Consider the following 14,834-nt stretch of genomic DNA (forward strand, 5'->3'; position numbering starts at 1 on the left):
GTAGCTATAGGTGTAATGTTAGAGACCACAGAAGACATGTAAATATGAAATAAATGCTTAAACATGTAGCTAGGTGTAATGTTAGAGACCACAGCAGACATGTAAATATGAAATAAATGTTTAAACATGTAGCTAGGTGTAATGTTAGAGACCACAGAAGACATGTACATATGAAATAAATGCTTAAACATGTAGCTATAGGTGTAATGTTAGAGACCACAGAAGACATGTAAATATGAAATAAATGCTTAAACATGTAGCTATAGGTGTAATGTTAGAGACCACAGAAGACATGTAAATATGAAATAAATGCTTAAACATGTAGCTATAGGTGTAATGTTAGAGACCACAGAATACATGTAAATATGAAATAAATGCTTAAACATGTAGCTATAGGTGTAATGTTAGAGACCACAGAAGACATGTAAATATGAAATAAATGCTTAAACATGTAGCTAGGTGTAATGTTAGAGACCACAGAAGACATGTAAATATGAAATAAATGCTTAAACATGTAGCTAGGTGTAATGTTAGAGACCACAGAAGACATGTAAATATGAAATAAATGCTTACACATGTAGCTAGGTGTAATGTTAGAGACCACAGAAGACATGTAAATATGAAATAAAGGCTTAAACGTGTAGCTATAGGTGTAATGTTAGAGACCACAGAAGACATGTAAATATTAAATAAATGCTTAAACATGTAGCTAGGTGTAATGTTAGAGACCACAGAAGACATGTAAATATGAAATAAAGGCTTAAACGTGTAGCTATAGGTGTAATGTTAGAGACCACAGAAGACATGTAAATATGAAATAAATGCTTAAACATGTAGCTAGGTGTAATGTTAGAGACCACAGCAGACATGTAAATATGAAATAAATGCTTAAACATGTAGCTAGGTGTAATGTTAGAGACCACAGAAGACATGTACATATGAAATAAATGCTTAAACATGTAGCTAGGTGTAATGTTAGAGGCCACAGAAGACATGTACATATGAAATAAATGCTTAAACATGTAGCTAGGTGTAATGTTAGAGGCCACAGAAGACATGTAAATATGAAATAAATGCTTAAACATGTAGCTAGGTGTAATGTTAGAGACCACAGAAGACATGTAAATATGAAATAAATGCTTAAACATGTAGCTATAGGTGTAATGTTAGAGACCACAGAAGACATGTAAATATGAAATAAATGCTTAAACATGTAGCTATAGGTGTAATGTTAGAGACCACAGAAGACATGTAAATATTAAATAAATGCTTAAACATGTAGCTATAGGTGTAATGTTAGAGACCACAGAAGACATGTAAACATGAAATAAATGCTTAAACATGTAGCTATAGGTGTAATGTTAGAGACCACAGAAGACATGTAAATATGAAATAAGTGCTTAAACATGTAGCTAGGTGTAATGTTAGAGACCACAGAAGACATGTAAATATGAAATAAATGCTTAAACATGTAGCTATAGGTGTAATGTTAGAGACCACAGAAGACATGTAAATATGAAATAAATGCTTAAACATGTAGCTATAGGTGTAATGTTAGAGACCACAGAAGACATGTAAATATGAAATAAATGCTTAAACATGTAGCTATAGGTGTAATGTTAGAGACCACAGAAGACATGTAAATATGAAATAAATGCTTAAACATGTAGCTATGGTGTAATGTTAGAGACCACAGAAGTGAACCTTTCAAGCCTGTTTTCTCAACTCGCTGCCAGACATTACTCTATAAGCCATATCTCTAAGACTGGAGGGTCAAACTGAACAACCAATATGTCAATTTGAAGCTATGATTCCCTGCTTTCATATGCCTCGTGTACAGTGTAGATAAACAAAGCATAACTTCCGTGCTTTCTACAGTCAGGGAATGGTGAGTGTCGCTGGTTTATATGGGTTGGTTGGTTAGGATGAAATGGTTTCTGGGTTGAAAGGTAACAGGCAAGGCTGCTATGATGCTGATTCTGATGCTGGAAGTAGATCTTCATTCCCTCCTCTGAAGTAAATGGAATTTGTGTGTTTTAAAATAAAAACTGAAGGCATGATATTATATATTATATATACCGCATCTCTGTGTGAATCCTCGCTCAAACAACCTCTGGTTATTGGCCTACATTGTGAGGATATGAAGAGTGCAGTGTGGATGGATGGAGGGCATTCTGTTTGAACTAGTACAGTAGCATCTAGAAACAGGGGAGGGGAGAATCTAATCTAACAGAGGGGAGGGGAGTAAGAGGGGAGGGGGGGGGAGGGAGAGGAGAGGAGAGGAGAGGGAGAGGGAGAGGGGAGGGGAGGGGAGGGGAGAGGAGAGGAGAGGAGAGGAGAGGAGAGGAGAGGAGAGGAGAGGAGAGGAGAGGAGAGGAGAGGAGAGGAGAGGAGAGGAGAGGAGAGGAGAGGAGAGGAGAGGAGAGGAGAGGAGAGGAGAGGAGAGGAGAGGAGAAGAGAAGGGGCTTTGGAGGTAAAAGCAGAGCAGAGAGTGGAAGAGGAGCTATAGGGGAGGAGGGGAGGGGAGGAGGAGGCTTGATGCATTTGGTGAACATTTTTCACCCGTGACTGTGGAAGCCACTGACACATGAAATATGACAGACAGCAGCACTACCCACTATTTATAGCAGAGAGAGGGAGAGGCACACACTCCAGGGCAGGCTTGTCATCATTTTTTCATTGGCTAAAGAGGAATATATACTGTATACTGTAGCGCCCGATGGTTATTACAGTGTGTCGTTCTACTTCTGATGGTGAAATTTCTCTTAAAAGCCACGAATCTCACACGTCTGTGGAAAACGGAGAGCTGAACACACACCATAGTTAAAATGTTTGTATGTAGAATAACACGATGATGTGCATATTAAGCTCCATAGAGGCCCATGTATTTTGGCCCAACTTCACCTAGACTGTATTACCTTAATAAACATGGTCATGAATACTTTCTTCTTCCAGTCACTAGTTTAAAGTCTCATTTCTAATGTCATAATATTTTTTTGGAAAATTATGGTCCCATTAATTAAAAAAATGACCATAAAGAAAAAAAAAAGGTGGCGTATGTTCTGAGGGGCGTGGCTACCGTTACAGTCTATGATCGGGATTCCCCTCCCACTCGAGTCAAAATAAAAACCAACGGAGAAGAAGGGGGGAAGTCCCGCCTCGTTGTCTGGGCAGCCAATGGCCAGCTGGTCCAAAACGGAGCCAGCCAATGGCCAGCTGGTACTTACAGTGCAGGAATAACAGGCTTCATTTTACGTCCATGTTAGACCCGGCGAACGCTTTGTCCATATTTTTTACAGTCTATGGTAAGATATAGGGCTGCTGCACGCAGAGAGAGAGAGAGAGAGAGAGAGAGAGAGAGAGAGAGAGAGAGAGAGAGAGAGAGAGAGAGAGAGAGAGAGAGAGAACATGGCACTCCATCTCTCACGAATACGGTTGTGAATGTTGTATTGAGTGAATGCTTTAGATCGGAGAGGGCTTCAGTGTTGTTTTTGGCAGCAAATTTTAGTTTTAGTCATAGTCTCTTGAATAGTTTTCACTTAGTTTTGGTCACATTTTAGTCGCCTGGGATGTGTTGGTGTTAGTCTAGTTTTAGTCGACTAAATGTCATACGATTTTAGTCGACTAAATCAACTGTAGACTAAATGTGTTTTGACAGGCCTTGATGTCGTTGTAATGACATATTTTACACTTTGGTTGCATGCTGAAAATAGCAGATCTACAATCTCACAATTGTGAGATTGTAGATCTGCTATTTTCAGCATGCAACCCAGCATAAAACTGGATCTCTTGTCCACTAGTCCCTTACTAACATTTTAGTCTAGTTTTTATTTGTTGACGAAATGTCAGTATATTTAGTCTTAGTTTCAGTCATCATAGATTCGTTTTTATTATTTAGTTTTAGTCAGTGAAAAAAGTTAGTCGACGAACATTTTTCGTCTTAGTTTTAGTCGACGAAAACAACACTGCAATGGATACAATTGTGTTGCAGATTATATCTTTTCATATAATTCATAGATAGCTTCATATACTTGTGATTCATATACGTTTGATTGCACTGTTAATGTGCATAATCTCATTACTTAGAGTGACAATAACTGTCTTGTATATTTGGTCTTCTCTTTTCCCTCCCTATTCCCCTGTTTCAGCGGGAAGGGACTGGCGCTCCTGCACTTCCTCCACACTTCTCATTCAGTTGTCACAGCCAGTGTTGCCATGTCTGCTTATTATAAGTGATCTCTGGCTTGTTTTTCTGCAGTAAAGTCGGTTGTAAATCATTGGTAGTGGCTGGTTGTATATTTCGGGGTCTTGTTTCTAAAGTGTAGTAGTTGCTTTTTTGGGCTTGCTTCCTAATGTTGTTTAAACCAGTGTTTCCCCCATTTATTGGCGTCTAAGAAACCCCAGATTAATATTTAATTGTCCATGCACGGACATCCGTCTGAAAATACTTTGTGCTTTAGGCTACTATGGATTTCAAGTACCAGAAAGACTTTTTTGGGCTTATTTCTTTCTTTACTGTGAATCTCTGTGAGCCGACGTGGTTCAGCCAGTAAACTATATACAGACTGAGAGAGTGCTCGTTTCTCCTCTTCTATTCCTGCATAGTTTATTATTTATATTTAGAGTTGGTCCTTTATTCTCCCCACCACCGGGAGCAACGGTGGCACTGCGACGCGTTGAGAGCTTGTAGATTTTCGGGGCGCAACCCAACGCAAAATGCTGCGTTCAAGTTCAGGAGACCGAATGTTGCCTTCCGGTTATATGGCATGGAGAGGAGAGGAGAGGAGGGGCATGTGCATTTCTTTAGCCACTAGTAAAATGCTGCATTCGTTGGTCGGGAAAGGGCAGTTGTTTTACTCCCAATCTTCTGCCGTAGTCTGAAAACCCACCTTTTCAGACTCCATCATGGCCCATAGCACTTACCCCACCCCCTTAGATAGCATTTCTGTAGACTTAGATAGCATCTGATACAGACTTATAGCATGTTATGTAGACAGCACTATAATTGCATTGTATGTAGTCATAGCACGCCATAGTACATATGTATAGCATAGTAGTATAGATGTATAGTTTATATGTATATATAGTATTATATGTATAGTCATAGCACGCCATAGTACATATGTATAGCATAGTAGTATAGATGTATAGTTTATATGTATATATAGTATTATATGTATAGTCATAGCACGCCATAGTACATATGTATAGCATAGTAGTATAGATGTATAGTTTATATGTATAGTTTCATTATATAGATATTCCACTGTTACTTTCTTAGCTTACGCATGTTTCTTGGTAAATGTTTTTATGTGATGTATTCCCATGCTTTTTGTTCTTGCTTAATGTAAATCGCTCTGGATTAAGAGCGTCTGATAAATGCCTACATTGTAAATTGTAAATTGTTTTACAGACGGGTAAAAGGGCAGGGGCTGAAGCCCCCTTTGAATGTCTATGTGTGCACATCCCTTTGAATGTCTATGTGTGCACATCCCTGCTCTTATATTATTCACGTTGAAATCCTTTTGGTGTTTTAAGCATTATTTATGCTTTAGCTATTGAAAAATGTGTGCGCAAATCTTTGAATATATATTTCAGAGCGAACTTTTTGAACTAAAATATTGGATTCTGGGGGTCCGTGTGGCCCAATAGTGATAATTGTGGGGGTCCTTGACGTGAAAAATGTTGAGCACAGCTGACATAGAAACATGGGTTTTTCAGAAAAATATTAGGATTTAGAAGCCTTTTTTTTTTAAATCGACCTCAGTCCAAAATGTGTTAAACACCCCCCCCCCCCCCCCCATCAGCATGAGTCATCCACGCTGGCACATGTACAGTATGCTTTGTACAGTATCCACATACATATATACTGTACATCCTCCCTGTTCTGGGTCGAAAACACATAGCAGAAAACATAAGGAGGAAAGTTGCAAATACTTCATGCATTAATTCACTGATTAGTGGCAGACTGGCATGTGATATAATTAAACCTGATGACGTGTGCGTGCATACTATGATAATATCCCATTCTGACCTGAGATCAGATTCATACGAGGTTTCCACTGGACACACACTGGTCTGATTAAAACCCATTCTGACCTGAGATCAGATTCTAAAAAAATGTCAGTCGTTCTTCGATTTTTCAAAAAATAGCAGACCTACAAGCTCGTAGCGCGCCACTCGGTGGCGCGCTACGAGCTTGTAGATCTGCTATTTTTCAATAGCTAAAGCATAACATGATGCCAACACCAAAAGGGGTTCCCGTTCAGAATGGGATATGCATGTGCACGTTTGAGTGCTGTATATGTACTGTATATACATACCGTATATGCATATGGATGAATGCCTCTGCGTGTGGTGCACAATCTTGTTTGCTTGCATGCTTGAATTGCTTTGTATATAATTGTACTTCTGTCAACGTGGGGTATATAGTTTGATGCACATAAGCGCCATTTTGGAAATAACTCTTCCTATACTGCCGGGCCCCCTTCCTATATACTTCCTCTGGCTCTGTTTCATGGGGTGACTGTGGCTCAGGAGGTAGAGCAGGTCGTCCAATGATCCATGGGTCGGCGGTTCAAATCCCGGCTCCTCCTGTCTACATGTCAAAGTGTCCTTTGGCAAAGACACTGAACCCCAAATTGCTCCCGATGTGCTGGTTGGTGCCTTGCATGGCTTCCGCCGCAATCGGTGTGTGAATGTGTGTGTGAATGTGTGTGTGAATGGGTGTGTGTGAATGGGTGAATGTAATGCACAATCTCTGCAAAGCGCCTTGGATAAAGGCGCTATATAAATGCACCATTTACCATTTATGACGTGTAGACAGTGGTTCTCAAACCAAGGACTCCATTACTCTAAACACACCATAGTGTATGGCCCGGGGCCATTGAATTGGAACCCTCTGAAGGACACATTGAGAGACCCACTGCATGGTGTGGTGTAGTTATGTGGTGTGTTTTTCACTTATGCAGACCACGGCCATACCTTTTGCTGCAATGCCACCTGCACTGCCCCAATCTGCAGTAACATTCACAAAAGTCACAAAATTCTTCTCACTATGCACCTACGAAGCTCTCAATGACCTGTGGCTCCCCCTTACCTCTCCGATCTTCTCCAACCCTATGTCCCCCCCCCCCCCCCCCCCCTTAGGCACCAGTGAAGCCAACCTCCTGAAGGTCTGCAGGGCTAAGTTCTATGTTTCAGCCCCCAAACTCTGGAATGAACTCCCTAAACCATCTCAGAGTTGCTCACTCTCTCTCCTCTCCTTCAAAACCTCACTCAAAACCCACCTCTTCAGGATAGCGTTCCCCAGCTGAGGTCTGGTTATTAACACAATTTTTACATAAATCGTCTCTAAACGTCATAAGAATTCCGAAAGATTAGTGCCTACGACGTCTGTGGACGTCCTAGCGACGTCCTAGTGACACGGGGCGAGATAAGAATATTCAGAATTTTTCCTATATATTTTTTTTTGCATTCCACTTTTGGCTTTCCGTATGCTAACGCTCAGTGCAACTATTAGCTTGTCATTGACTCCCATGTTAGCGCGGCGGAAAGAATGACTCGTATCTCCTAATCCAGGGCGCTCTCCGTGGTGATGAATGGATCGATATGCTGGCGCCTCATTTCTGCTCCTCATCCGTCTCTCCCGCAAAATATGAACGTTTTTTGGAGCGTAAAAAAATAGATTAAGATGATCGGGGATGTGAGGTCACTTTGTAAAGTCAACTTTTTTAGGAAAGTGTTTCCGGTTCATGGCTTTCAAAGTAAAAGCGATCAGACAACTCTGGCACCCGGAGCTTCTATTTTGATGCACTTCCGGCACTAAATGTGTTGTTTATCCTTTTACCTTTTTTCCTTTTTTTTATGTTTTTTTTGTGGCTTTCGCCTTTATTTTATGGAGGGACAGACAGTAGGCTGACAGGAAATGGGGAGAGAGATGGGGGGGGGGGGAAGACATGCAGTAAAGGCCGTCGGGATCGGGAGTCGAACCCGCGGCACACTGCGACTGGATCACCAGCCAAGGTGCCTGGACCGCTGAGCCACGGCCCAGGCCATCCTTTTACCTTTGAACTTGCACTGATTTTGTACTTGTTTTGCCTTGTCTTTTCCGGGTCTGCTTTCCTAGTGTTTTTTTTTATGTAAAGCTTTGGGTAGGAAAGTGCTATACAGTATAAATTTGAGCTATATTATTTAGATTTAGATTTAGATTTTTATTTAAACATGGAGTGCCACAATTTTTGTATTTTTCCAGTTTTTCATGTGTCTGAGGTGACAGTACTTCATTAGACACCCTGGAGTTGTTTTTATGTGCAATGGTGTATTAACTTATATTTATTTATGGTTTCTTCCTGGAGGCTGAACCCCTGACAGTGAAACGGGCCAATGAAATAAACAGTGATATAGTGACATCACACTATCAGCCCCTCCCTAACCCCTCCCCCTTTATCATACAACTACAGCTGTGGGTGTGGCTTCAGTTCAGGTGGATCACCACCCATCACCACCCACCAGGCAAACCAGGCATACTTAATGAACTGGTGGGCGTGTCCACATAAAAGCATGATTTTAACAAATACTGTACACTTTTTTGGAAAAAGTTCTTCCCCCTTATATTGTAATAATACCTGATGATCACGTTTTAGGGTGGGAAACAATGGTGGCACTCCACCTTTAAACTATGCCTGCCCGGGAGCCACCAATCAGACACATGGTAAGGCTGCAGTGCAGAGATCCGAGATCCTATTCCTGTCCTTTGGCCAGAGGGGAGGTTTGGAAGCCCTGAGGCAATCAGGCTTTAATTTGTCCCCTCGATCTATCGCTCAGCGCGCCTCAGAGCGCCCCGCCACAACCCTCTGTAATTATAGGAGGAAGCAGTCACTGCGCTGTCGTCGTCGTCCCCCCCCCCCCCCCGCGCTCAGAGGATCTGAGGAGACGTGGATGAGTAATTCATGAGGCCGGATTATATTTTTAGCTTGTTGTTTTGCCGTGGGAAAAGATCATTACTGTATGCATACAGTAGTTAGTGTATACAGTACAGTATAAACAAGCACTTGACCTGGTGAAGGTGACAGGAGAGACGACGCGTTCTCTGATGCTTTTACGCTGAAAGGATTTGGTGTTCTTTCCCTTTCATCTCAATTTAACCCATTCTGACCAGATTCTAGAAATGTCAGTCGCTCTTCGATTTTTCAAAAATAGCAGACCTACAAGCCCAAAATGGGTTCCCGTTCAGAATGGGTTAACCCATTTAGGCCCTGACGTCGAAATAAAATTAAAAAGAATCTTCTGAATCCTGACAGCTTTCTGAAATACCTCTATGTTTCTGTATCAGTGGTGATCAATATTTAATGTCAATCAAGGACCCCAAAATTATATGTAATTGGTCGCCGACCCCCCATCTGAAAATGTTATTCCAGGAACCTCTCAGAAGCAAAGATTGTAGTTAAAAAACCTTCGCTCTGAAAGAATATACATTCAAAGATTTGTGCCGCATTTTCAAGTTTTTTCAAAATAGCAGACCTACAAGCTCATAGCGCGCCACCGAGTGGCGCGCTATGAGCTTGTAGGTCTGCTATTTTTCAATAGCTAAAGTACAACATAATTGCTTAAAACACCAAAAGGGGTTCCCACCCAGAACGGATTAACCCGGGAACCTATGTGGGTTCCCATGTTATGCTACTGCAAAGAATGGCAACACATTCTGTGAAGATTGCGTCACGCTAGTTAGTGAAGCTTTATGGAGACTGGAGTATTCTGATGAAACCGATGGACTCTCCCAAGTACAGAACCCTGGGGAACCCCCCCCCCCCCCCCTAGGGAACCCCCCCAAGGGGAACCCCCCCTAAGGGAACCCCCGGGTCACCAGAGTATATGTTGGGCTTAAGGCTGTGGTCTCTCTGAATTTCTATTAAATAATATTAAATAAACAGTTAATTATTATTATTGCTGCTGTTTGCGGCCAAACAACTGGTGTCTACTATCAGATTCATTCAGTGTGTGTGTGTGTGTGTGTGTGTGTGTGTGTGTGTGTGTGTGTGTGTGTGTGTGTGTGTGTGTGTGTGTGTGTGTGTGTGTGTGTGTGTGTGTGTGTGTGTGTGTGTGTGTGTGTGTGTGTGTGTGTGTGTGTGTGTGTGTGTGTGTGTGTTATGCAGTAACTCACGGATAGATTTAACCAATATTTATCATATAATGATAGTATACAAATATGTTATCGTGGCGTTCGGCGCTGCTACATTTTTCTCCCTGCTCGGCACAATTAGACAACCATCATTAAACATTAAGAGCAGGGAGATAATATGATAAATGAAAGAAATATCTGTAATTGGCCGCTGACCTCCATCTGTAAATATGTTGTTCCAGGGACCCCCCCCCCCCCCTAGAAGCAAAGATTTGAGTTTAAAACGTTCACTCTGAAAGAATATATATTCAAAGATTTGCGCCACATTTTCACGATTTTTCAACAGCTAAAGTATAACATAATCCTTAAAACACCAAAAGGGGTTCCCGCCCCAAAATGGTTTAAAGGTTTTATGACATTCATTTTCATTTATTTTTCTTTTTTCTTTTAGGTTTTATGACCTCAATTACACCCAAAAAACCTGAACTTTTAACATTCAGTGGCTTTTCTGTGGTCTGGAGTTTTCTTTGGGGTTTTTTGGGCCTTTTGAGCTACAATGAAAACAGGCAACACAGTGAAAACAGTGACATCTGCTGGCAAATCCCATTGACATATATGGGATTTGCAGTAAGTGATGTCACTTACTGCCGGCAAATCAGAGCACCTGTTTGAGCCAGAAAACCCCAGATCACAGAAAATCTACTGAGTGTTAAAAGTTCATGTTTTTTTGGGTGCAATTGAGATTAGAAAACCTAAAAAAAACAAGAACAATTCCAAAACCTTTTTTTTAATGTCACAATCCCTTTAAGGAAAACTGTGTGTTTCAGCCAGCACCCTGACAACGACACCCTGAGTGACCATGGTAAAACTGTGTGTTTCAGCCAGCACCCTGACAACGACACCCTGAGTGACCATGGTAAAACTGTGTGTTTCAGCCAGCACCCTGACAACGACACCCTGAGTGACCATGGTAAAACTGTGTGTTTCAGCCAGCACCCTGACAACGACACCCTGAGTGACCATGGTAAAACTGTGTGTTTCAGCCAGCACCCTGACAACGACACCCTGAGTGACCATGGTAAAACTGTGTGTTTCAGCCAGCACCCTGACAACGACACCCTGAGTGACCATGGTAAAACTGTGTGTTTCAGCCAGCACCCTGACAACGACACCCTGAGTGACCATGGTAAAACTGTGTGTTTCAGCCAGCACCCTGACAACGACACCCTGAGTGACCATGGTAAAACTGTGTGTTTCAGCCAGCACCCTGACAACGACACCCTGAGTGACCATGGTAAAACTGTGTGTTTCAGCCAGCACCCTGACAACGACACCCTGAGTGACCATGGTAAAACTGTGTGTTTCAGCCAGCACCCTGACAACGACACCCTGAGTGACCATGGTAAAACTGTGTGTTTCAGCCAGCACCCTGACAACGACACCCTGAGTGACCATGGTAAAACTGTGTGTTTCAGCCAGCACCCTGACAACGACACCCTGAGTGACCATGGTAAAACTGTGTGTTTCAGCCAGCACCCTGACAACGACACCCTGAGTGACCATGGTAAAACTGTGTGTTTCAGCCAGCACCCTGACAACGACACCCTGAGTGACCATGGTAAAACTGTGTGTTTCAGCCAGCACCCTGACAACGACACCCTGAGTGACCATGGTAAAACTGTGTGTTTCAGCCAGCACCCTGACAACGACACCCTGAGTGACCATGGTAAAACTGTGTGTTTCAGCCAGCACCCTGACAACGACACCCTGAGTGACCATGGTAAAACTGTGTGTTTCAGCCAGCACCCTGACAACGACACCCTGAGTGACCATGGTAAAACTGTGTGTTTCAGCCAGCACCCTGACAACGACACCCTGAGTGACCATGGTAAAACTGTGTGTTTCAGCCAGCACCCTGACAACGACACCCTGAGTGACCATGGTAAAACTGTGTGTTTCAGCCAGCACCCTGACAACGACACCCTGAGTGACCATGGTAAAACTGTGTGTTTCAGCCAGCACCCTGACAACGACACCCTGAGTGACCATGGTAAAACTGTGTGTTTCAGCCAGCACCCTGACAACGACACCCTGAGTGACCATGGTAAAACTGTGTGTTTCAGCCAGCACCCTGACAACGACACCCTGAGTGACCATGGTAAAACTGTGTGTTTCAGCCAGCACCCTGACAACGACACCCTGAGTGACCATGGTAAAACTGTGTGTTTCAGCCAGCACCCTGACAACGACACCCTGAGTGACCATGGTAAAACTGTGTGTTTCAGCCAGCACCCTGACAACGACACCCTGAGTGACCATGGTAAAACTGTGTGTTTCAGCCAGCACCCTGACAACGACACCCTGAGTGACCATGGTAAAACTGTGTGTTTCAGCCAGCACCCTGACAACGACACCCTGAGTGACCATGGTAAAACTGTGTGTTTCAGCCAGCACCCTGACAACGACACCCTGAGTGACCATGGTAAAACTGTGTGTTTCAGCCAGCACCCTGACAACGACACCCTGAGTGACCATGGTAAAACTGTGTGTTTCAGCCAGCACCCTGACAACGACACCCTGAGTGACCATGGTAAAACTGTGTGTTTCAGCCAGCACCCTGACAACGACACCCTGAGTGACCATGGTAAAACTGTGTGTTTCAGCCAGCACCCTGACAACGACACCCTGAGTGACCATGGTAAAACTGTGTGTTTCAGCCAGCACCCTGACAACGACACCCTGAGTGACCATGGTAAAACTGTGTGTTTCAGCCAGCACCCTGACAACGACACCCTGAGTGACCATGGTAAAACTGTGTGTTTCAGCCAGCACCCTGACAACGACACCCTGAGTGACCATGGTAAAACTGTGTGTTTCAGCCAGCACCCTGACAACGACACCCTGAGTGACCATGGTAAAACTGTGTGTTTCAGCCAGCACCCTGACAACGACACCCTGAGTGACCATGGTAAAACTGTGTGTTTCAGCCAGCACCCTGACAACGACACCCTGAGTGACCATGGTAAAACTGTGTGTTTCAGCCAGCACCCTGACAACGACACCCTGAGTGACCATGGTAAAACTGTGTGTTTCAGCCAGCACCCTGACAACGACACCCTGAGTGACCATGGTAAAACTGTGTGTTTCAGCCAGCACCCTGACAACGACACCCTGAGTGACCATGGTAAAACTGTGTGTTTCAGCCAGCACCCTGACAACGACACCCTGAGTGACCATGGTAAAACTGTGTGTTTCAGCCAGCACCCTGACAACGACACCCTGAGTGACCATGGTAAAACTGTGTGTTTCAGCCAGCACCCTGACAACGACACCCTGAGTGACCATGGTAAAACTGTGTGTTTCAGCCAGCACCCTGACAACGACACCCTGAGTGACCATGGTAAAACTGTGTGTTTCAGCCAGCACCCTGACAACGACACCCTGAGTGACCATGGTAAAACTGTGTGTTTCAGCCAGCACCCTGACAACGACACCCTGAGTGACCATGGTAAAACTGTGTGTTTCAGCCAGCACCCTGACAACGACACCCTGAGTGACCATGGTAAAACTGTGTGTTTCAGCCAGCACCCTGACAACGACACCCTGAGTGACCATGGTAAAACTGTGTGTTTCAGCCAGCACCCTGACAACGACACCCTGAGTGACCATGGTAAAACTGTGTGTTTCAGCCAGCACCCTGACAACGACACCCTGAGTGACCATGGTAAAACTGTGTGTTTCAGCCAGCACCCTGACAACGACACCCTGAGTGACCATGGTAAAACTGTGTGTTTCAGCCAGCACCCTGACAACGACACCCTGAGTGACCATGGTAAAACTGTGTGTTTCAGCCAGCACCCTGACAACGACACCCTGAGTGACCATGGTAAAACTGTGTGTTTCAGCCAGCACCCTGACAACGACACCCTGAGTGACCATGGTAAAACTGTGTGTTTCAGCCAGCACCCTGACAACGACACCCTGAGTGACCATGGTAAAACTGTGTGTTTCAGCCAGCACCCTGACAACGACACCCTGAGTGACCATGGTAAAACTGTGTGTTTCAGCCAGCACCCTGACAACGACACCCTGAGTGACCATGGTAAAACTGTGTGTTTCAGCCAGCACCCTGACAACGACACCCTGAGTGACCATGGTAAAACTGTGTGTTTCAGCCAGCACCCTGACAACGACACCCTGAGTGACCATGGTAAAACTGTGTGTTTCAGCCAGCACCCTGACAACGACACCCTGAGTGACCATGGTAAAACTGTGTGTTTCAGCCAGCACCCTGACAACGACACCCTGAGTGACCATGGTAAAACTGTGTGTTTCAGCCAGCACCCTGACAACGACACCCTGAGTGACCATGGTAAAACTGTGTGTTTCAGCCAGCACCCTGACAACGACACCCTGAGTGACCATGGTAAAACTGTGTGTTTCAGCCAGCACCCTGACAACGACACCCTGAGTGACCATGGTAAAACTGTGTGTTTCAGCCAGCACCCTGACAACGACACCCTGAGTGACCATGGTAAAACTGTGTGTTTCAGCCAGCACCCTGACAACGACACCCTGAGTGACCATGGTAAAACTGTGTGTTTCAGCCAGCACCCTGACAACGACACCCTGAGTGACCATGGTAAAACTGTGTGTTTCAGCCAGCACCCTGACAACGACACCCTGAGTGACCATGGTAAAACTGTGTGTTTCA

Source organism: Protomyctophum parallelum (assembly GCF_964188405.1).
Source record: "Protomyctophum parallelum genome assembly, chromosome: 14".
NCBI classification, from domain to species: domain Eukaryota; kingdom Metazoa; phylum Chordata; class Actinopteri; order Myctophiformes; family Myctophidae; genus Protomyctophum; species Protomyctophum parallelum.